We start from the raw sequence: 23,023 nt of genomic DNA on the forward strand, positions 1-23,023 counted from the left end.
AACTATGGAATTAGGTTAAACAATTTAAAAGCAATTTCTGATAACCGATCAACAAAGTTATCAAATATTTCAATGAGATCATATAACAATAAAGTTATGGTGTTAATGCAGATACTTCCTCTCAACTCTCCAAAGTCATTCATGTGAACATGTAGTATGAAAGCTTAAATTTACAACAAATGTTATTCTCTTCCCACAAATGTACAAATTTTGTCTCCTACTGGTTACTATTATTGAAATATTTACAACAAAGAAGCAAAATAACAACAGAAGCAAAATAATATTTCACCAATTGAAGTTAAATAAGAATATCTTCAAAGGGTCTAGGAAAACAGTCTTCAAAACAGGCAGGCCGCATACATCTTTAGAATTCGTTTGACTAAAATGCAGCAAATAATTCGGTGTACTTAAAAATGAGTCCTTTAAACGGAAACAAAAATATTAAAGCTGCTTGATATGCGTAGGGCAACGATGAACGGGTCCAAAATTAGGTGGAAGCAACAACGCAAACGGTTGGCAGATTTAAGTCACCAACTACGTGCAACGAGATTTGTCTCGGTAAGGCGCATAAGCTTGTGGGCTCCAAATAACTAAAGAAAGCGATCTGGCAATTTAGTTCACAACGAAATAGGCAAAAAAAATAAGTAAAATATTTTGGATGTCGTGAATAATGGTTGAGTGGATGATTTGGGAGAGGGGTCCGACAGCGAAGTCACCGGTCCCATAGGATTAGGGAAGGATGGGGAAGGAATTCGGCCGTGCCCTTTCAAGGGAATCACCCCGGCATTTACCTGATGTCACGAATAATGACAACTTTAAAATATGAGCAATCCTTACTTATGGATTCTTCCGTCACTTCTTGATAGAACAATTCCATATTGAGGGTCGAATAACACTTACGCGGTTTTTTGTTCTACTGATTTTTATTTGTATGAACTAGCTTTCAGCTTATTAGGCCATCATCAGATAACTACTGGCTATTGTTTACAAGGAGCTTGTGTTCTTACGAACCAGACATTCTGGACTAAGATACAACGCACTTACATACGATGTTTAGTTGTGGTATTGTCTTTGGGAATGTCAAACAGGTCTTTTGATTTTTGTTCTCTTAATGCACAATTTTTCCAGTAACAAAATGTAACCCCCAAAGAAAACATCGCTGTTTTACAACCAACAATTAGTGTCCAGTGCAACTGTTCACAACAAATACCAAAAATTGTAATTTCGTAATAATGTGTATTCTAAATAATTCTAATTGTTGTCATACATGGTACTGACAAACCATAAAATGTGATTTAGTAAGTTAAAGAAAAGTTTTACAGAACAAAAAGTCAAAAGACCTGTTTGACAATTCCAAACATCTATCTTCGCCACCAAGAAATGACAGAGTCCAGCAATTCTACCTGCAAATCCACCTACCAACATGCAATCGCCACCACATTGCACAATCACTGCAATGTAACACTATAGTAATGTACAGTGAAGGATCAGCTTATAGGATGTTATAGCGAACCCAAATATAAGGTAAAATTTGACGGAACTCTTTTACCTACCGTGATTTATTCTCAGTCACACGATAAAGTATTTACCGAGTGTCCTTTATTGAAGGCATATTAAAATTAATATGGCATTAGAGTGTGCTAAAATTAATATTGTTTGTTCAAAGGATCTTACAAATATCTCAAATTTGTGTTACACCGCAGTAAAAGTTCTGAACTGCAACTGTTGAGAGTTATATGTTCATGCTTGCTAAGTACTTGTTTCTCTAGTGTATTGAAAGTGTGTTTAGTTTTCTCTGCTACAGTGGTGAAGATTAAGGGCCCCCCTCCATTGAAAGTAGTTCAAATGCACAAAGTGGTTAGCACACTGGACTCGCATTCGGGAGGACGACGGTTCAATCCCGTCTCCGGCCATCCTGATTTAGGTTTTCCGTGATTTCCCTAAATCGCTTCAGGCACATGCCGGAATGGTTCCTTTGAAAGGGCACGGCCGATTTCCTTCCCCATCCTTCCCTCCCCCGAGCTTGCGCTCCGTCTCTAATGACCTCGTTGTCGACGGGACGTTAAACACTAATCTCCTCCTCCCCTCCTCAAATGCACAAATTTACTTAATTATAGAATGTTTTAATTACTCTTGCTATTCAAGTGAAATTCTGTACAATATTGGGCTCCTCTTGTGTATTAAAAGTGCATATTAGTGGCGTAACAGGACCAACAGTTTGTCTATTGTGCTCATGCTAGATAACGATTAATAGAAAGACCACAATTTTTAATGAAAACAATAATTTCTTTATTCAAAAGACAGTGAGAAGTAACCTGTTAGTGAATTCCATTTAACTTTCATTCTAAATAGAAAAATATTTAGCTGAGAGAGACTTAACGTGTGGCCAGTTCATAATTTTGCAGCGAACTACATTTACAATTTTATGTCAGCTAGGAAAATGTTTGAAAAATAATACTGAACCTATGTCCAATTTATGACTCTACAGTGAATATTAATAGTAATGTTATAAAGACCATTCAGTTTGAATAAGCCCTGAAAGTAATAGTGTGTGGTGGTATAAGGTTCTATTTATGCAAATAGTTTGTTCTATTCTGGTAGCTCCAACATTAACGTGAACATACTGTATTCAGGTGTCAGAGTTCATTGCACTCGCGTGTGGCAAAGTATAGGTTGTGTGTGTCCGTTAAAGTTACTCATACTTATTTTCTTGAACAAGAATGTCAATCATTCTCTTCCCTAATTAGGCTGGCGACCAGCGTAGATATGTAAAATATTGTTTGTTACTGGTTAAATATTTACGTAATTCTGACTTACACTTCCGATAAGCCACCTCCGTTAGGTACAACACGGTCAACATAACAAAATTCCTCTCACAAGGGGAGGCCGCCAATTGTGAAATTCAGATTCGATTCATACTGCGCGTAATAAAAGCTCATGGCCAGATGTGTAATGTGGCAAAGCACTAAGATGCACTTCTCAGCCGTTGTCGAGAAAATCGACAGTTAAAAGAAACCGTTGCGGTGAAATACTCTCTACGATTAATGATTTTCAACAGTGTCGTGGCGCAGCGATAAGCGCTGGGGTTTGTAATCCGATGGTCGCCGGATCGAATCTCGCACCATGCAACCATTTTTTTTTAGTATTTGTTTTTTGTAATTCAGATGTGTATATATATATATATATTTCCCGGCAATCAGTTGCAACAATTATGCATATAATAAGTTGTTGAAAGACGATTGTCGTGGAAAAACTGGCGACTTCGAACATCATTATGTTTTCCGCAAACAAAGTTGTATTTCACAAATGTTTTTAATTGTCTTCATAATGTTAACCACGTATAGTTAACGGAAGACGTAGAAACGATATTCCGAAACGAATACGTATAACGTAAGTCAAACGTTCGAATTACAATAGAGACCCCACGAACACAAATTCGCTGTGGCAGGTATGAAATATAAACTCCGTTACTCGCTCGTTACACTTGAAGGACAGATGTTGAATGGGCCGAAACGAGCCGCCGCATAACAGCGTAGTTGCCTGCTAACTTCGAAAGAAGGTATATATATATATATATATATATATATATATATATATATATATATATATATATATTAATTACAAAATACTAATAATAAAAAAAATTGCATGACGCGAGATTCGATCTGGCGACCTTCGGATTACGAACCCGAGCGCTTACCGCTGCGCCACGACGCTGTAGAGAATATTTCAGCGCAACGGTTTGTTTTAACTGTCGATTTTCTCGACAACGACTGAGAAGTGAATTTTGGTGCTTTGCCACATTACACCTCTGGCCATGAGCTTTTATTATGCGGAGTATGAATCGAATCTGAATTTCACAATTGGCGGCTTCCCCTTGTCAGAGGGTAACACTGCTCTGTAGCTTTATACCATAATTACTTTAGCAAGATAGTTTTTATTTTACGACCTGCCTCCAACTTTAAGGTTATGGTATAGCAGTAGCAGACGATAGTGTTATAGGTAGGATGAGGAAGAACAGTCCAGTGAAGTTTTGTGAGCTCCTCTCATGTGTGCAGAGTTGTGAGAGGCCTTGCGCTGTCATGGAGAAGGAGAAATCGTTTGCATTTATGTGGTGGCGAACACGCTGAAGTAGCACAATACAACGTAAGAGGAGACCGTTGCACCATAAGAGAGGACATCAAACCGAATAACAAATTCAGAGTACCAGAAGACCGTCGGCATTGATTTATCGCCTGAGGGTAGGGGTTTGAACTTTCCCTTCCCAGGAGAGGTGGTGCGGCTCTGCTTCATGGATTGCCGTTTTGTTTGTGGTTCGGAGTGATGAACACACGTTTCATCCCCTGTGACGATGTTCGGCCGAAAATTGTCACGATCAGCCTCGTAATGCGCAAACAATTCTGTATAGATGACCCTTCGTTGCTCTTTATGGTATTCCGTTTGTCGGCGAGGAACACATCGGGTGCACACCTTCGAGTAACTAGTGGTAATGCTAACACACTCGTCTTAGCTCTACCAATAAAGACGTCCAGTTGAGCAGAGAGGTGTATGGTTGTGATTCGTCCGTCACGTCGAATGAGGGAGACCGCACGTTGAAACACGGCTGGAGTCACAGATTTGTGTGGCCGGCCGGTACGCGGAAGACTGAATGGGTTTGCGCGACCCTGTTGCGGTGATGACAGATGCGTCGCCCGACGACTCGCCGTGCTTTTGTTCACTGCCATGTCACCGTAGACATTCTCCAAGCACCTGTGAATATCTGCGATGCTCCGGTTTTCCGCCAAAAGAAACTCAGTGACAGCTTTCTGCCTGGAACGCACCTTCGTTACAGACGCCATTTTGAAGCCTATGCATAGCGCCGCCACCTAGCGGAACGTCGTCAAACTATAAGGGCTTAAGCGGGAATATTCCACGATGATCCACAACAAATTCGACGTTTTTTTTAAGCCTAAACCGGCAGAGAAAAATATGTGTTGCTCTTCATATTGAAGGCCCCACGTATTTCGCGAATGCAGCTTCCAAAGTCTCAACAACCCTACGTACTACTATAGTGGGGACCGAAAACACGAAATTACTCTAATTGCGGACCATCAGAGACGTTTAAGCAGCTCATCGTGTTGGAACACAAATATGTGGTACCATGCTAAGTACCCTCGTAATTATTTTGTGGTATTGCAGTTCTTCTTCTTATGTCTGTGCTTGCTAAGAAAATAGGACGAGAAATTCCGCCTTAAGGAAGACACCTTCTCAGTTTTGTTATATCCAGACATGTTTCAGCACTTTTTGTGCTATCATCAGTGGGTTATTTTTATTTTCTTACTCTGCGTGTGCTACGGTCGCAGGTTCGAATCCTGCCTCGGGCATGGATGTGTGTGATGTCTTTAGGTTAGTTGCGTTTAAGTAGTTCTAAGTTCTAGGGGACTGATGACCTCAGATGTTAAGTCCCATAGTGCTCAGAGCCATTTTACTCTGCGTGTCAATCCTATCCTTTAGAGATGCACAACACGACTGACAAAATATGAGTCCTTTCTCACGTCCACAGAGTTATGTTATAAAAGTGTACCCTTCCATTCCGTGTACCTTGCCTCTTCCTCTCCTCTCTGCACTTAGTACATTTATCTTCCTGTAAAATGAAAATTGTTTAATAATATGCTTAATGAAGTAGCCTATTGTTGTTTCTCGACATTTTTCATTAAATTTCTTTTTACTAGAAAATTGAGTAACGGCGAAAAGCAACATCACAGATGGTTAACTTACTCCATAACTCAAGACAAAATTTATTGCTTTCCATGTCGATTTTTTTTCACATTTGCAGACACAGATGGTAAAAAAAGGATTATGTGACTGGAAAGACCTGAGCAGGGTATTGCACAGGCATTACCAAAGTCAAGGACACACGGAGCGAATAATTAGATGGATGGAAATCTGTAAAGGAATCAAATACGGAAAAACAAAGAAAACGAGAGACTGATTAGGGAGCCACAAAAGTATTGGTATAACTTGTTTGAAAGATTAATCGATATTGTAAAATGCTTAGTTTCACACAATTTGGTGTTTAGAAGAGGGCATCGAGAAACCCTTAACCTGAACGATAGCGGAAACAGTGGAAATTTTATAGACGAATTTTATTTTAATATGTGTCATTGCAATAATCGTTGTATATTATAATAACAAAATTGTGTATAATTATTATTAGTGAATGATTCAGCTCATTTAATTTAACGTTTTCTTTCTGACTAGAAAGCGAAAGAGGCTTCACAAAGCTCATTCGTCGCCGACGTTCAGTTTCCGCCTAGCGCCGCCAGTGCTTAGCCTACCCTACTGGAAGGGCCTATATGGCTTTTGTGGTACCACTCTCCTGGTCAACGTCGGAGCCACATACTGCTTCAAGCAGAGGACATCCTTCATTGGACCAAACAGATGGAAGTCGGAAGATACGAGATCCGGACTGTAGAGTGTATGAGGAAGAACAGTCCAATGAAATTTCGTGAGCTCCTCTCAGGTGTACAGACTTGTGGGAGGCCTTGCGTTGTCATGGAGAAGGAGAAGTCCGTTTGTATTTTTTTTTTTTTTTTGGTAACTAGCTTACTGAAGTCGTTTCTTCAATTTTGTGAGGGTAGCACAATACGCTTCAGAGTTGATCGTTGCACCATGAGGGTGGACATTAAACAGAATAACCCCTTCAGACTCCCAGAAGACAGTCGCCATGACTATCTGCTGAGGGTGCCGCTTTGAACTTTTTCTTCGGGGGAGAAATGGTCTGGCATCACTCCGTGGATTGTCGTTTTGTTTCCAGTTCGAAGTGATGGATCGATGTTTCTTCACCAGTGACGATATGTGACAAAAATTGTCTCGATTAGACTTTTTACTGCGCAAGAAATTCCGCACAGACGGTACTTTGTTGCTCTTCACGGTCTTCTGTTGGGCAGTGAGGAACACCTTTGAGTACCTGAACTGGTGGGCGAGTGTGTCAGCACTGCCAACAGAGACGTCCAACTGAGCAGCGAGGTGTTTTATTGTAATCCGTCGATCACCTCGAGTGAGAGTGTCCGCACGTTCCAGGTGTGTGCGGCTGGCCAGCTCGCGGGAGATCGGGCAGGTTTGCGTGACCTTGTTGCCATCATTCCTTTAAACTCGCCTAACAACTTCAATTAAACACAGTTCAATCACTCATTCTGCACACTCATTTCATAATTATGGCACTTTTAAACTGCAAATCCTCTAAGAACTGTCTTGAATCTTCACTATTCTCTCTCAAGAGCCTTGATGTGGATAGATACGAGCAGTAACCAGTTATCAGAGTCGTGAACTACGTCTGCAAAATCACAAGGATTATTAAACTTTCTGCTGTCACTAATTACAAGCATTGTAATTGACAGAGTAGTATTACTAATGTTTGCTGTAATGAAAGCCAATCAATGGGGGATGTTTCACAATTACAAGAACGATCTCATTTAAGTAATTAAGTTCATCGAAACACTTAGAAACTAACCTCTCGTCTGATGAAGTCAGTCTAAAGACGCAGTGGCAATTTCTCCAGATCTGTTCACAGTGATATTTTGAATTATCACTTTACTGAGTGACTGAAATGTAGTTCGGGTACCTGTGAACATAACAATACGTTAGAATTCGTTTTCTAAACACAAACTATTACGGTACTGTATGGCTACTTACATATTAATTGCACTATTAATATTTTCAGAATTGTTTCTTTAATAGAAAAGTAAAGCCAACGGAAGAACAAATGTAAAACATACTTACTAATGACAGTTTTGTTGAGATGCAATTTTCTGTGTGAACAAGCGTAACTTTTTCATACGGTGATGAGTTGCAGAAATCGCAGGAGTTGCAGAAATCGCAGGAGTTGCAGAAATCGCACGAGTTGCAGTGGTAGAGTGCGGAAGGATACAGGACTTGGATCCTTAATTGCGGCAAATGACAGTTAAGAATAACAGATAGTGAAAAGTAGCATTCACAGAAATCACTGATATCGTAAAATCACAGTTTAGCCCACCACTAAAATCCACACTCAGAGTTGGGTCTAGAGTATGCATTTTGAGGCTGCTAATATGAATGTGGGAAGTACAGATCTTCCAGTTAAATCAGGAATCGTTTTAAGTGCAGTACTTGAAGGTAACCCATTAAAAGCTTACTTATGTATAGGTGGTTGTAGTATCGGCAAAAAGTTCTTGTGTGCGCAGATGCCCTGTAGAACACCAGGTGTAAAATTTTTCTCCAGAGTCTTGAACTGTGTCGGAACAAAAGTGACACATTCATATGACTGAATAATATTGTTTTCATTTCATTAAGCTTACACAGATGTCTGAGTTCTGCTGTGTTAACATTGCAAAGTCCTGTAGGCATGTGGAGTATTAACCACAACTGTCATATTGAAAGCAGAATCAAACACATATTTAGGTTACTTGTCTCTAAATGATATTGTCTGGAGAAAAAGGCAATGTTGCTTCTTATTGATATAATACACTACTGGCCATTAAAATTGGTACACCAAGAAGAAATTCACATGATAAACGGGTATTCATTGGACAAATATGTTCTACTAGAACTGGCATGTGATTACATTTTCACGCAATTTGGGTGCATAGATACTGAGAAATCAGTACCCAGAACAACCACCTCTGTGGCCGTAATAACGGCCTTGATGCGCCTGGGCATTGAGTCAAACAGAGCTTGGATAGCGTGTACAGGTACAGCTGCCCATGCAGCTTCAACACGATACCACAATTCATCAAAAGTAGTGACTTGCGTATTGTGATGCGCTAGTTGCTCGGCCACCATTCACCAGACGTTTTCAATTGGTGAGAGATCTGGAAAATGTGCTGGCCAGGGCAGCAGTCGAACATTTTCTGTATCCAAGAAGGCCCATACAGGACGTGCAACATGCGGTCGTGCATTGTCCTGCTGAAATGTATGGTTTCGCTGGGATCGAATGAAGGGTAGAGACACGGGTCGTAACACATCTGAAATGTAACGTCCACCGTTCAAAGTGCCGTCAATGCGTACAAGAACAGACCGAGGCCTGTAACCAATGGCACCCCATACCATCACGCCGGGTGATACGCCAGTATGGCGATGACGAATACACGCTTCCAATGTGCGTTCACCGTGATGTCGCCAAACACGGATGTGACCGTCGTGATGCTGTATACAGAACCTGGATTCATCCGAAAAAATTACGTTTTGCCATTCGTGCACCCAGGTTCGTCGTTGAGTACATCATCGCAGGCGCTCCTGTCTGTGATGCAGCGTCAAGGGTAACCGCAGCCACGGTCTCCGAGATGATAGTCCATCCTCCTGCAAACGTCGTCGAACTGTTCGTGCAGATGGTTGTTGTCTTGCAAACGTCCCCATCTGTTGACTCAGGGATCGAGACGTGGCTGCTCGATCCGTTACAGCCATGCGGATAAGATGCCCGTCATTTCGACTGCTAGTGATACGAGGCCATTGGGATCCAGCACGGCTTTCCGTATTACCCTCCTGAACCCACCGATTCCATATTCTGCTAACATTCATTGGCTCTCGACCAACGCGAGCAGCAATGTCGCGATGCGATAAACCGCAATCGCGATAGGCTAGAATCCGACCTTTATCAAAGTCGGAAACGTGATGGTACGCATTTCTCCTCCTTACACGAGGCATCACAACAACGTTTCACGAGGCATCGCCGGTCAACTGCTGTTTGTGTATGAGAAATCGGTTGGAAACCTTCCTCATGTGAGCACGTTGTAGGTGTCGCCACCGGTGACCAACCTTGAGTGAATGCTCTGGAAAGCTAATCATTTGCATATCACAGCATCTTGTTCCTGTCGGTTAAATTTCGCGTCTGTAGCACGTCGTCCTCGTGGTGTAGCAATTTTAATGGCCAGTAGTGTATTTCCTCCAGTGTTTTCGCTTTGCTGATTGCTATGGCTAGTTCGTAGTTTGTCACGTATTCCTTGCGCTCGCACAGCCCAATGTCGAGCAGGCTCGATACTGTATCGAGGGCTGCGTCGTATCGGGAAATCTCGAACGCGAGTACGCCTTGCCCACGCGTAGTGAAACTCCTGCATACCACTGTCGAAAGACTAATGACTGGGCTCCTCCTCACATACCTTCTTTGAGGACTGTATGGTAGTCCACTTTCCCTGTGTCCGTTTTTATTACGACGCGTGAGACCGTGCCCGCAGGCAGACTGGCAGCAGGCGTCCACATGTGCGCCGCCTGCAATCAGCGGCAGGAAGCGCTTGCAGTGAACCCCGCAGAGCGGAGACCCGGCTCGCATGCCTCAGCCGCTGCTCCGGGGGAATTGCCTCTTAGCGCTCGTGATGAATAGGCCGTGAAGGCGGCCAGCGTTTAGAGCGAAATGGGATGGAGAAGTGGGCCAAGGCGCGGGCACACACTCACACACCTGTCTGCCGGCTAACTGGAGTCGCCGAGTGATTCGTGGCCGCCGTTTCTGATCCTCTTACTCAGTTATTTCAGAATTATAAAGTGTTCGTAATATTTGCAGACATTTTTACTCACAAACTACTTCCATCATGTGTAGCATGTAAAAAAGAGTCAACATTACCGCATGTTTTGTACACTACTGGCCATTAAAGTTGCTACACCACGAAGATGACGTGCTACAGACGCGAAATTTAACCGAAAGGAACAAGATGCTGCGATATGCAAATGATTAGCTTTTCAGAGCATTCACGCAAGGTTGGCGCCGGTGGCGACACCTACAACTTGCTGACATGAGGGAAGTTTCCAACCGATTTCTCATACACAAACAGCAAGCAGTTGACCGGCGTTGCCTGGTGAAATGTTGTTGTGATGCCTCGCGTAAGGAGGAGAAATGCGTACCATCACGTTTCCTACGAGGGCAGTTCAATAAGTAATGCAACACATTTTTTTTCTGAAACAGGGGTTGTTTTATTCAGCATTGAAATACACCAGGTTATTCCCCAATCTTTTAGCTACAAAACAATATTTTTCAACGTAATCTCCATTCAATGCTAGGGCCTTACGCCACCTTGAAATGAGGGCCTGTATGCCTGCATGGTACCATTCCACTGGTCGATGTCGGAGCCAACGTCGTACTGCATCAATAACTTCATCATCCGCGTAGTGCCTCCCACGGATTGCGTCCTTCATTGGGCCTAACATATGGAAATCCGACGGTGCGAGATGGGGGCTGTAGGGTGCATGAGGAAGAACAGTCCACTGAAGTTTTGTGAGCTCCTCTCGGGTGCGAAGACTTGTGTGAGGTCTTGCGTTGTCATGAAGAAGGAGAAGTTCGTTCTGATTTTTGTGCCTACGAACACGCTGAAGTCGTTTCTTCAATTTCTGAAGAGTAGCACAATACACTTCAGAGTTGATCGTTTGACCATGGGGAAGGACATCGAACAGAATAACCCCTTCAGCGTCCCAGAAGACTGTAACCAAGACTTTACCGGCTGAGGGTATGGCTTTAAACTTTTTCTTGGTAGGGGAGTGGGTGTGGCGCCACTCCATTGATTGCCGTTTTGTTTCAGGTTCGAAGTGATGAACCCATGTTTCATCGCCTGTAACAATCTTTGACAAGAAATTGCCACCCTCAGCCACATGACGAGCAAGCAATTCCGTACAGATGGTTCTCCTTTGCTCTTTATGGTGTTCGGTTAGACAACGAGGGACCCAGCGGGAACAAACCTTTGAATATCCCAACTGGTGAACAATTGTGACAGCACTACCAACAGAGATGTCAAGTTGAGCACTGAGTTGTTTGATGGTGATCCGTCGATCATCTCGAACGAGTGTGTTCGCACGCTCCGCCATTGCAGGAGTCACAGCTGTGCACGGCCGGCCCGCACGCGGGAGATCAGACAGTCTTGCTTGACCTTGCGGCGATGATGACACACGCTTTGCCCAACGACTCACCGTGCTTTTGTCCACTGCCAGATCACCGTAGACATTCTGCAAGCGCCTATGAATATCTGAGATGCCCTGGTTTTCCGCCAAAAGAAACTCGATCACTGCCCGTTGTTTGCAACGCACATCCGTTACAGACGCCATTTTAACAGCTCCGTACAGGGCTACCACCTGTCGGAAGTCAATGAAACTATACGAGACGAAGCGGGAATGTTTGAAAATATTCCACAAGAAATTTCCGGTTTTTTCAACCAAAATTGGCCGAGAAAAAAATGTGTTGCATTACTTATTGAACTGCCCTCGTACTTTGATAAAGGTCGGATTGTAGCCTATCGCGATTGAGGTTTATCGTATCGCGACATTGCTGCTCGCGTTGGGCGAGATCCAATCACTGTTAGCAGAATATGGAATCGGTGGGTTCAGGGGGTAATACGGAACGCCGTGCTGGATCCCAACGGCCTCCTATCACCAGCAGTCGAGATGTCAGGCATCTTATCCGCATGGTTGTGACGGATCGTGCAGCCACGTCTCGATCCCCGAGTCAACAGATCGGGACGTTCGCTAGACAACAACCATCTGCACGAACAGTTCAAATGGCTCTGAGCACTATGCGACTTAACTTCTGAGGTCATCCATCACCTAGAACTTAGAACTAATTAAACCTAACTAACCTAAGGACATCACACACATCCATGCCCGAGGCAGGATACCAACCTGCGACCGTAGCGGTCGTTCGGTTCCAGACTGTAGCGCCTAGAACCGCACGGCCACTCAGGCCGGCTGCACGAACAGTTCGACGACGTTCGCAGCAGCTTGGTCTATCAGGTCGGAGACCATGGCTGCGGTTACCCTTGACGCTGCATCACAGACAGGAGCGCCTGCGATGGTGTACTCAACGACGAACCTCGGTGCACCAATGGCAAAACGTAATTTTTTCGGATGAATCCAGGTTCTGTTTACAGCTTCATGATGGTCGCATCCGTGTTTGGCAACATCGCGGTGAACGCACATTGGAACTGTGTATTTGTCATCGCCATACTGGCTTATCACCTGGCGTGATGGTATGGGGTGCCACTGGTCACCTCTTGTTCCCATTGACGGTACTTTGTACAGTGGACGTTACATTTCAGATGTGTTACGACCCGTGGCTCTACCCTTCATTCGATCCCTGCGAAACCTTACATTTCAGCAGGACAATTCACGACCGCATGTTGCAGGTGCTGTACGGGCCTTTCTAGATACAGAAAATGTTCGACTGCTGCCCTGGCCAGCACATTCTCCAGATCTCTCTCCAATTGAAAGCGTCTGGTCAATGGTGGCCGAGTAACTGGCTCGTCATAATACGCCAGTCACTACTCTTGATGAACTGTGGTATCGTGTTGAAGCTGCATGGGCAGCTGTACCTGTACGCGCCATCCAAGCTCTGTTTGACTCAACGCCCAGGCGCATTAAGGCCGTTATTACATCCAGAGATGGTTGTTCTGGGTACTGATTTCTCAGGATCTATGCACCCAAATTGCGTGAAAATGTAATCACATGTTAGTTCTAGTATAATATATTTGTCCAATGAATATTCGTTTATCATTTGCATTTCTTCTTGGTGTAGCAATTTTAATGGCCAGTAGTGTATTTGCATGCTTACTTCACTTTCAGACAATCTCTGCAATGCATCAAAAATTATCTCATTTGAGATAAGAACGGCATCTTGATAAAGGACAGCGAAAGAACTGTAAGAATTTGGAGAGAAAACTTCTCAGAATTCTTGATCCGCTCAGACCCAGATGAGATGCTACCTGCGGACACCACAGCCAATGGAAAGATGAAGAAGAATGGGAAGTGATTGAAGAAGATGTGAAGATCACAATCAAAGGACTCAGAAACAATACGGCCGCAGAGAAGGACAGAAAATAGGAGAATTAATCAATGAGGGAGGTGAGACCTTCCACTTAAAGCTGTAACTAGTCTGTTTAGGTTTTTATGTTCGTAATGCCATTTAGCGCTGTGTATGAAAATCTCTGACCGCGCTGTGTGCAGTCTGTGGCTGGTTGGACTCATTGTTGGAATATTTGCTAGTGTAGTGTTGGGCAGTTGGGTGTGAACAGCGCATAGCGTTGGGCAGTTGGAGGTGAGCCGCCAGCAGTGGTCGATGTGGGGAGAGAGATGCCAGAGATTTGAGAGGACGATCTGGACGTGTGTCCGTCAGAAAAAGGAAATTTGTTTAATTGGATGTCACAAAATTATATATACATATATATTATGACTTTTGAACGCAATTAAGGTAAATATATTGTTTGTTCTCTATCAAAATCTTTCATTTGCTAACTATGTCTATCAGTGGTTAGTGCCTTCAAAAGTTAGAATCTTTTATTTAGCTGGCAGTAATGGCGCTCGCTGTGTTGCAGTAGCTCGAGTAACGAAGATTTTTGTGAAGTAAGTGATTCATGAAAGGTATAGGGTATTGTTAGTCAGGGCCATTCCTTTGTACGGATTATTGAAAGTCAGATTGCGTTGCGCTAAAAATATTGTGTGTCAGTTTAGTGATGGTCAGAATAATTAAAGAGAAAACTGTTTGAGAACGTTGAGTTTTGCTCAGCTATTTGAAAATCAAATAACTTAGAAGTTTACCAGAACAGAGATTCTTAATTATTCAAAGGGGACGTTTCAAAGCTATATAAACTGATCCAGTTGATATGGAAGAATGAAACATTACCAGAAGAATAGAAATTTGCCATTATATGAGCATTATACAAGAAAGAAAGCGAATTGGAATATGGTAACTACAGAGGCATCAGCTTACTGAATGTAACCTACAAGATACTCTCTTCATTATCCTCATCAAATTACAACCGGTTTATTGAGAGAGGTGTACAGGAATACCAATCTGGCTTTCAACAAACCAATCGTCAATGGATTACATTTTCACCCCAAGACAGTTGTTTGAAAAACACTGGGAATATGATAAAAATATCTGCGCTCTGTTCGTCGATTTGCAACGTGCTTACGGCAGCACCCACAGGAATATCTAGACAATGCATTGCGTTACTTCAGAATCCCTGAGAAGCTTAGTGAGAATGGTGCAAACTTAAAATAATGGGTAAGAGCAGCAGTGTGTTTCTGAGGAGTCACGTCAGAAACGTTCAAGACTGAGACACATCATGTGTTCTGTTCAGTGTCATCTTAGAGAAACTAATAAGGAAATGTAGTGAACACGAGTGGGCTGGAGTACAGATGGATGGTAATTTCAGCTGCCTCGTATATGCAAATGATATAGTACTGCTAAGTTAAGAAAACCATCAGTTGAAAGATATGTACCAGAAATTGAACAGCTAAGCAAAGAAGTTGGGCTAAAGGTGTATTAAGACAAAACGGAGTTCATGCAGTTAGGAAGAAGACAAGAGCAGCAAGAATTTCTTGACATAGATGGCATGACGTTCGCGAGAGTTCAGCACTTCACATATCTTGGTTTACTAGCAAGAACAGCGTAGAAACGGACATTAAAGGGGGAATGAAATTCATGTATTCCTTCAGGGAGACACTCAGCTCAAAATCAATATCAGCGAATACTAACATAAGAATATACAGCGTGAGTCACCTAATATTACCGCTGGATATATTTCGTAAACCACATCAAATACTGACGAATCGATTCCACAGACCGAACGTGAGGAGAGGGGCTAGTGTAATTGGTTAATACAAACCATAAAAAAATGCACGGAAGTATGTTTTTTTAACACAAACCTACGTTTTTTTAAATGAAACCCCGTTAGTTTTGTTAGCACATCTGAACATATAAACAAATACGTAATCAGTGCCGTTTGTTGCATTGTAAAATGTTGATTACATCCGGAGATATTGTAACCTTAAGTTGACGCTTGAGTACCACTCCTCCGCTGTTCGATTGTGTGTATCGGAGAGCACCGAATTACGTAGGGATCCAAAGGGAACGGTGATGGACCTTAGGTACAGAAGAGACTGGAACAGCACATTACGTCCACATGCTAACACCTTTTTATTGGTCTTTTTCACTGACGCACATGTACATTACCATGAGGGGTGAGGTACACGTACACACGTGGTTTCCGTTTTCAATTACGGAGTGGAATAGAGTGTGTCCCGACATGTCAGGCCAATAGATGTTCAATGTGGTGGCCATCATGTGATGTCGCCGCAGGCTGCCACAATAAGTTGTTTCACATCCTCTGGAGTTGTAGGTACATCACGGTACACATTCTCCTTTAACGTAGCCCACAGAAAGAAGTCCAGAGGTGTAAGATCAGGAGAACGGGCTGGCCAATTTATGCGTCCTCCACGTCCTATGAAACGCCCGTCGAACATCCTGTCAAGGGTCAGCCTAGTGTTAATTGCGGAATGTGCAGGTGCACCATCATGCTGATACCACATACGTCGACGCGTTTCCAGTGGGACATTTTCGAGCAACATTGCCAGATCATTCTGTAGAAACGCGATGTATGTTGCAGCTGTTTGGGCCCCTGCAATGAAGTGAGGACCAATGAGGTGGTCGCCACTGATTCCGCACCATACATTTACAGTCCACGGTCGCTGTCGCTCTACCTGTCTGAGCCAGCGAGGATTGTCCACGGACCAGTAATGCATGTTCCATAGATTCACTGCCCCGTGGTTTGTGAAACCCGCTTCATCGGTAAACAGGTAGAACTGCAACGCATTCTCTGTTAATGCCCATTGACATAATTGCACTCGATGATTAAAGTCATCACCATGTAATTGGTGATGTAGCGACACATGAAACGGGTGAAAGCGGTGACGATGCAGTATGCGCATGACACTACTTTCACTGAGTCCACCGGCTCTCGCAATGTCCCGTGTACTCATGTGTGGGTTCATGGCAACAGCAGCTAACACACCAACTGCACCCGCTTCTCCTGTGACGGGCTTGTTACGGACCCGTTTGCGTGCTACGACCATACCTGTTGCATACAGTTGGCGGTAGATGTTTTGCAATGTGCGGCACGTTGGATGCTCTCTGTCCGGGTACCATTCTGCATACACCCTGCAGGCTTCAGCTGCATTTCGTCGACACTCGCCATAGATGAGTATCATCTCCGCCTTTTCAGAGTTCGAATACACCATGGTCACAGTTACTGCAACACTACACTGTCACAGACGTCTGGTAACACGGTGTACTACAGTTGGTCTGCGTGCGGAGACGAATGCAGAATAACAATAGCAGCAAGCGCTACATGCGGACACTGCGACAGCTAGACCAAACCACAACAGTGCACTACAGCCACACTCGTAAACACGGTCGTCATCGTAAACATGTCCCTGCAGATGCTGCTCGCCGACCGTGGCCCGTGTTTGTTACAACACGCAACTGAACGTCGGAGGTTTCAAGCGTCAACTTTGGGTTACAATATCTCCGGATGTAATTAACATTTTACAATGCAACAAACGGCACTGATTACGTATTTGTTTATATGTTCAGATGTGCTAACAAAACTAACGTGGTTCCATTTAAAAAAACGTAGGTTTGTGTTAAAAAACATAGTTCCGTTGTAAGAGGTATGCGCTGCCTGCAATAGGCAAGGTATAAGAGAATCTCTGACCAGAGAGCAGTGTTGACTGCAGTACGAACTGTGTAGCTGTAGCAGTAAGTTGTTGCTAGTCGCTAGTCGGCGCTTGACTGGTCTGGAGTCTGCTCTGGTGTATCGTGTTGGCTGGGCCGGTCGTGGTGCAGCGATGGCGGAGCCTGAGCGTTATAGTATACGCTAAAAGCAGCCTCGCGCATATCTAGTAATGTCATGTGAACTCCCATGTAAATCTTTTAAAAATGTCCTAATAATAATCTTTGTCATATAAAGTAATTTCTAACAAGCATTCATTTCAATTTAAAGAATTCACTAATTTCTCCAATCCATGATCATTCCGATTGTTGCAAAAGAAAGATCAGTTGCTTCCTTTCATAAATAACAAATGTATAGGCCAGCATTGAACAGAGCTGTGCCGAAAAAAGCTATTGTAAGAGCAGATAGTTGCCGACTTTATCGAGGTAAGAATTTTTGCTTTTTATTCAGAATGATCTTACAGGGCCATGACGCAGCACTGCTGTCATCCAAAATTTACCAGGTTACTGAATTTATTATTTTTATTGTGAGGTTTAGGAATTTTTCTGTTTCGAGCTTACATTAAATGAGAAAAGAATTTTTTTGGGTACATTAAATGGGAAACAAATTTTGTGTGGAGGTTAAATGTGAATGAATTTCTGTAGAGAGGTTACACTAAATTAGAATCACATTCTTTATTCATACTAATATTTATTTATTTTAAATTTTTTGTGGGGAGGTTACACTTGGCGACAACCGGCCAGGATCGTATTTCTTTGTGAATCTCTGAGAAGTAGTCATATATCTGCTCTTATTTACTTAAATGTAGTTTGCATCTGGCGCAACGCATTTACTAATTTGTCACTCTTTCTTTCACAGATCATCGCAATTTATTGCTCTTTGTTGTAATTGTGTTTGTTCCATTTTTACTTTGTCTTTGTTTCATTTTTGTGCTTAATTTGGATTTGTGAAAAATGCCGCGAAAAACGTTTAACAGTACATCGCGATGAGCAATGAGTGAAGTAGCCGACTCGAATAATTTGACAGATAATAATAGCGACACTCAGTCTAATAGTGAGAATCCCCTAATTACAGATAATCAGTACCTACCGTTCACTAGTAATGATTTTAATTCCAATGATGGGCAAACAAATTCAATTATGTCCTCACTAAATTTAACAATTGATGACGCGGCACGTTCCGATACAATGAACGCTGCGCAGTTTGACACACAACCGGTTTGCAAAATTTGAATTGTGAACAGATAAATTTTTCTCTTGAATATGAACAATGTAGTCAAAATAGCAGTGCATGGTTTGCAGATCCTGTGACCGCCGGATATCTACTTCACTTTCAACGAAACATCTTTCACCTACTTGCGTCTTGGTCGGTAAAATAAAACACAGGATCTCCGAACTATTTTTTCATTTTTTTTCTAGGTGCCCAGCGTGCAAAGGAAGGTATCAAATTAGATAGTCCAAATTTTGACTGAAATGCTCACCGTTTCCAATTTCATTTTCTTTTTTTTTTTTTTCAAGATAGCGCCCACACAAAAACAAAAGGGATTTTGTGCTGTGCAAAACGCAAACTAAACGTTCGTTATCACATTTCAGAGCAACTATCGGCAACACTTTGGGGTCCATCCACCTTAAGCGTTGGCATTGACAACTCATGGAGACAGGTTGCCTATGCAAAGCCAAAAGCAGCAGCAGTCGTTCGCTTTCAGAGAAGACAGTGGACAGACTTTGTTTAATTCTTTCAGCACAGCCCCACGAATTCATTTCGGAAAACGAATCGTGCGTTACTCCGCTCAATACTCTGGGATATTCGTCGTAACTGTTTGACATTCAAAGCTTACAAGCTGCAACTTGTGCAGGCACCAACTGAAGATGACCAAAGACTTCGCACTGTGTTCAGTGAGGCATAATCGGATTTCTGGAAAATGATAGTTTTAGAGACAGGGTAGTCTTCAGTGATAAGGCAACCTTCCGTATCAACGGCAAAGTCAACAAACATAATGTTCGAGTCTGGGGTTCAAAACCACCTCGGCGAATCACTGAGTATGCCAGAGCCGGCCAGAGTGGCCGAGCGATTCTAGGCGCTACAGCCTGGAACCGCGCGACCGCTACGGTCACAGGTTCGAATCCTGCCTCGGGCATGGATGTGTGTGATGTCCTTAGGTTAGTTAGGTTTAAGTAGTTCTAAGTTCTAGGGGACTGATGACCTCAGCAGTTAAGTCCCATAGTGCTCAGAGGCATTTGAACCATTTTGAGTATGCCAGAGATTCTACCAAGCTGAAAGTCTTAGTTGCCATGCGCAGAACGAATCTTTATGGGCCATTTTTATTTGGAGAGGGAACTGTAACGGGACACTCGTACCTGACACGCTCCAGATTTTGTTGATACCACAATTTGGAGAGGACTCCCGAGAATTTACTTCCCAAAAGGTTGGAGCTCCGTCCCACTCTCCTAATGACGTCAGGACACCTGAATGAACATCTTACACAGCGTTGGATAGGTCGGACTGGTCCCGTTGATGAAGCGTTGTTGAGATGGCCCCTGAGGTCTCCAGGCATGACACCATGTCCCTTCTTTTTGAAAAGCTTTGCCAAAGACCGTGGCTTTGTCCCATCACTGCCTCGAGATGTGACGGAGCTGCGAGAGCGGATCATAGAAGCGTTCGTCGCTGTTACAATAGACATGTTTGTTCAAGTGTGGGAGGAAATGAACTATCGACTAGACATCTGTCGTCTCACGAAGGGCGCCCATACAGATCCTACTTTTGGTAAATAAAGAAGTCTAATGTCACATCAGGGGGCCCGGGAACGTTTTTGGAACTGCTTACTGTTCGTAAATAATTTCATTCATGCACTCCTTACTTCTGAACTGGCAGAAATTGGACGACTTCAGGCTATTGCTGCTGTGTGTCTAACGGCTAACCACTCTAGTAATAATAATAATAATAATAATAATAATAATAATAGTAAGACTGTGTACAGCACTATAGTAACCCTTATGTAGTTACTGCTGAGCTGTGCTGTCAATTAATTCATTTATCTGCTTCGAAGTGAGTAATGAAGCAATTTCTGGACTACTACAGGTACTATCTACAACATGGAGAATACATTTTCTTGAGATATTTGGCATTAGTTACGTATATGTCTCACTTTTATCATCAGCGATGTACGGGACAAAGAACAGCATTGTGTGTAGTGGGTGGACTATGTGAGGAGCCTGTAATCTCCACCTCATTTATGCTACTAATTGAGAAAAAATAATTATTGATAACTTACATATCAATATTACAGGCTTACAAAATTGTGATAATAGTAATGATCTTTTGAAAATAATTTAGTTTCGAGACCGAAACAGAATCGTTTAGTTTTTATCCCTTAGAAAAATTGATTTTACTCCTCAGGGGGTAATTACCCCCCTACCCCTGCCCCCCCCCTCCCACCGGTTGGGAACCACTGAGATAGAATAACACTCATAGTTAACATAGCAGACAAACAGGAGTCAGTATACACCGCTGAATGTTCCAGATCTTTAAGACCATGTGCTGGTTAAAACTTCAACTGAGCAGTTCAAACAACTAAAATGAAATAATTTTGCTGATTGTGGGAACAAACAAATCAACAACTTAACACATTTTGCTCATTTCCAGTCGTCATCGTCTTAACGCATTTCTCGAAACTCATCACATAGAAAGTTTAGACTGCACAACAGTGATCAGCAAGAATACTATTTGGTGTTCACCTAGAACCATCGTCTAGACACTTTTCCTAGTAGTTAGACACTTTAACTGCTTCTTCGCAGTAAATATATGCACTGTTGAAATGCTCCACAAACAATTCACCACAATTTGAGAACAATAGTGATGTCTGCAGCTGTTCCACGAGAAGAAAACTCGTCAGTACTAAATCTGTCACTGCCTCGGAAAGGAAATCAATACTCTGTCACGCAAATCTTTGTTCCTTTTCCCAGTAACTTACAAATCTCTGATAGATAGCAAATCAAATCTTATATGTATCCAAAAATCATTTTTTCAGGGCAATTACTTATCTTCAAATTTTTAATTTCATTGACTTTTTATGTTACATGAGCAGACTGTCAGTATGTTCCGTCTGAAAGCTACAGTCCCATTACAGATTCAGCCCTCCTGTCGTCTATATTCTAAAGTTCGTGTGGTCATTCTGAGAGACCCCAGTCATTCCATGTGTCCTGCATATAGGCCATTATAATCTACTATTCTGTCCTCTAAGTATAAGATGCCCAACAACTACCTGATGTCTGTGTTGTGGACATGGTGTGTCACTAGTTACCTCAGAGTATACATGTCTGTTATCTTAGAGTTCCTTCATTATTATATTTTTTGTGAGTGCTGGTTTTCATCTCCGCACATCACAACGGAGGCAGATATTCCAAAGCAATGAAGAGAATTTGCAACAATTTCCCGCTTTCAAGAAAGAAAATTTTTCATCAACTACAGAGGATTCTACATTCTATACTCTAGATATGAGCTTTGTACCAGAATACTTACCACTGGCTCGAACCAGTCACTGAGAATGTCTTTCTTCAAGAACGGCTTAGGCTCCGTAATACAGATTTCATTGTGACCGCGATTTCGTAATCAAGTAAATTTTCGAGAAAAGAAAGTAACCACAACACCTGTTAATTCGTTTACTGGATTACTGACAGGCAATCTCTGGGAAACCACGGATAAAAGAGAAATCTATAAACAAAGAAGTAGTGAAAAATCCTCGCAAAAAGGCCGAAATAAGTGTAAAGAACGCTAGAGAAATAATTTTAGAATGAATTATCATGAGTGTACTACGCACCCGCACAATGTGTATTTTCCTTGTTATCTCTGGACTTGTCACTAATTATTGAATATACAAGGGTTCCAAAAAAATATGGAAACATGGAGGGAAATGAATGCTTGAACATAAAGACTCCATTGCTGGCCAAACCTACAGGTTGTGTGTGTGAAATCTTATGGGACTTACCTGCTAAGGTCATCAGTCTCTGAGCTTACACATTACTTAACCTAAATTATCCTAAGGACAAACACACTCACCCATGCCCGAGGGAGGACTCGAACCACCGCCGAGACCTACAGGTTGTGTTACTGTTGAGAGGCACCCACGTACCTTACTCATACTGTGGCATCAAGCAGTCAGGCCTGCAAGATGTGTGGTCTGCCAAGCGAGTGGATTCTTTCTTAATTTATCGAGTAACATGAACTCTCGTATCTTACTATTTAGTTACAAATTATCCTCCTGTATGAATAATACGCAACGGAAACGCATATCTATCAGTGAATTACAGAACTCTGACTGTACACTACGCATTGGCAATACCACATTTTCTTTTTTGTCTTTTATTTAACGGCTTTTATTAACACGTGGCCACCGCACTGAATGTGAATGGCGCACACATTATAAATTCGGGGCATCATGACAACATGCAATTCAATGGAAAAATCCACCAATCTTTTTCTTTTCACTATATTATTTATTCCAAAACACACAAATTCTATAACCTACA

Source organism: Schistocerca nitens, chromosome 4, assembly GCF_023898315.1.
Source record: "Schistocerca nitens isolate TAMUIC-IGC-003100 chromosome 4, iqSchNite1.1, whole genome shotgun sequence".
NCBI classification, from domain to species: domain Eukaryota; kingdom Metazoa; phylum Arthropoda; class Insecta; order Orthoptera; family Acrididae; genus Schistocerca; species Schistocerca nitens.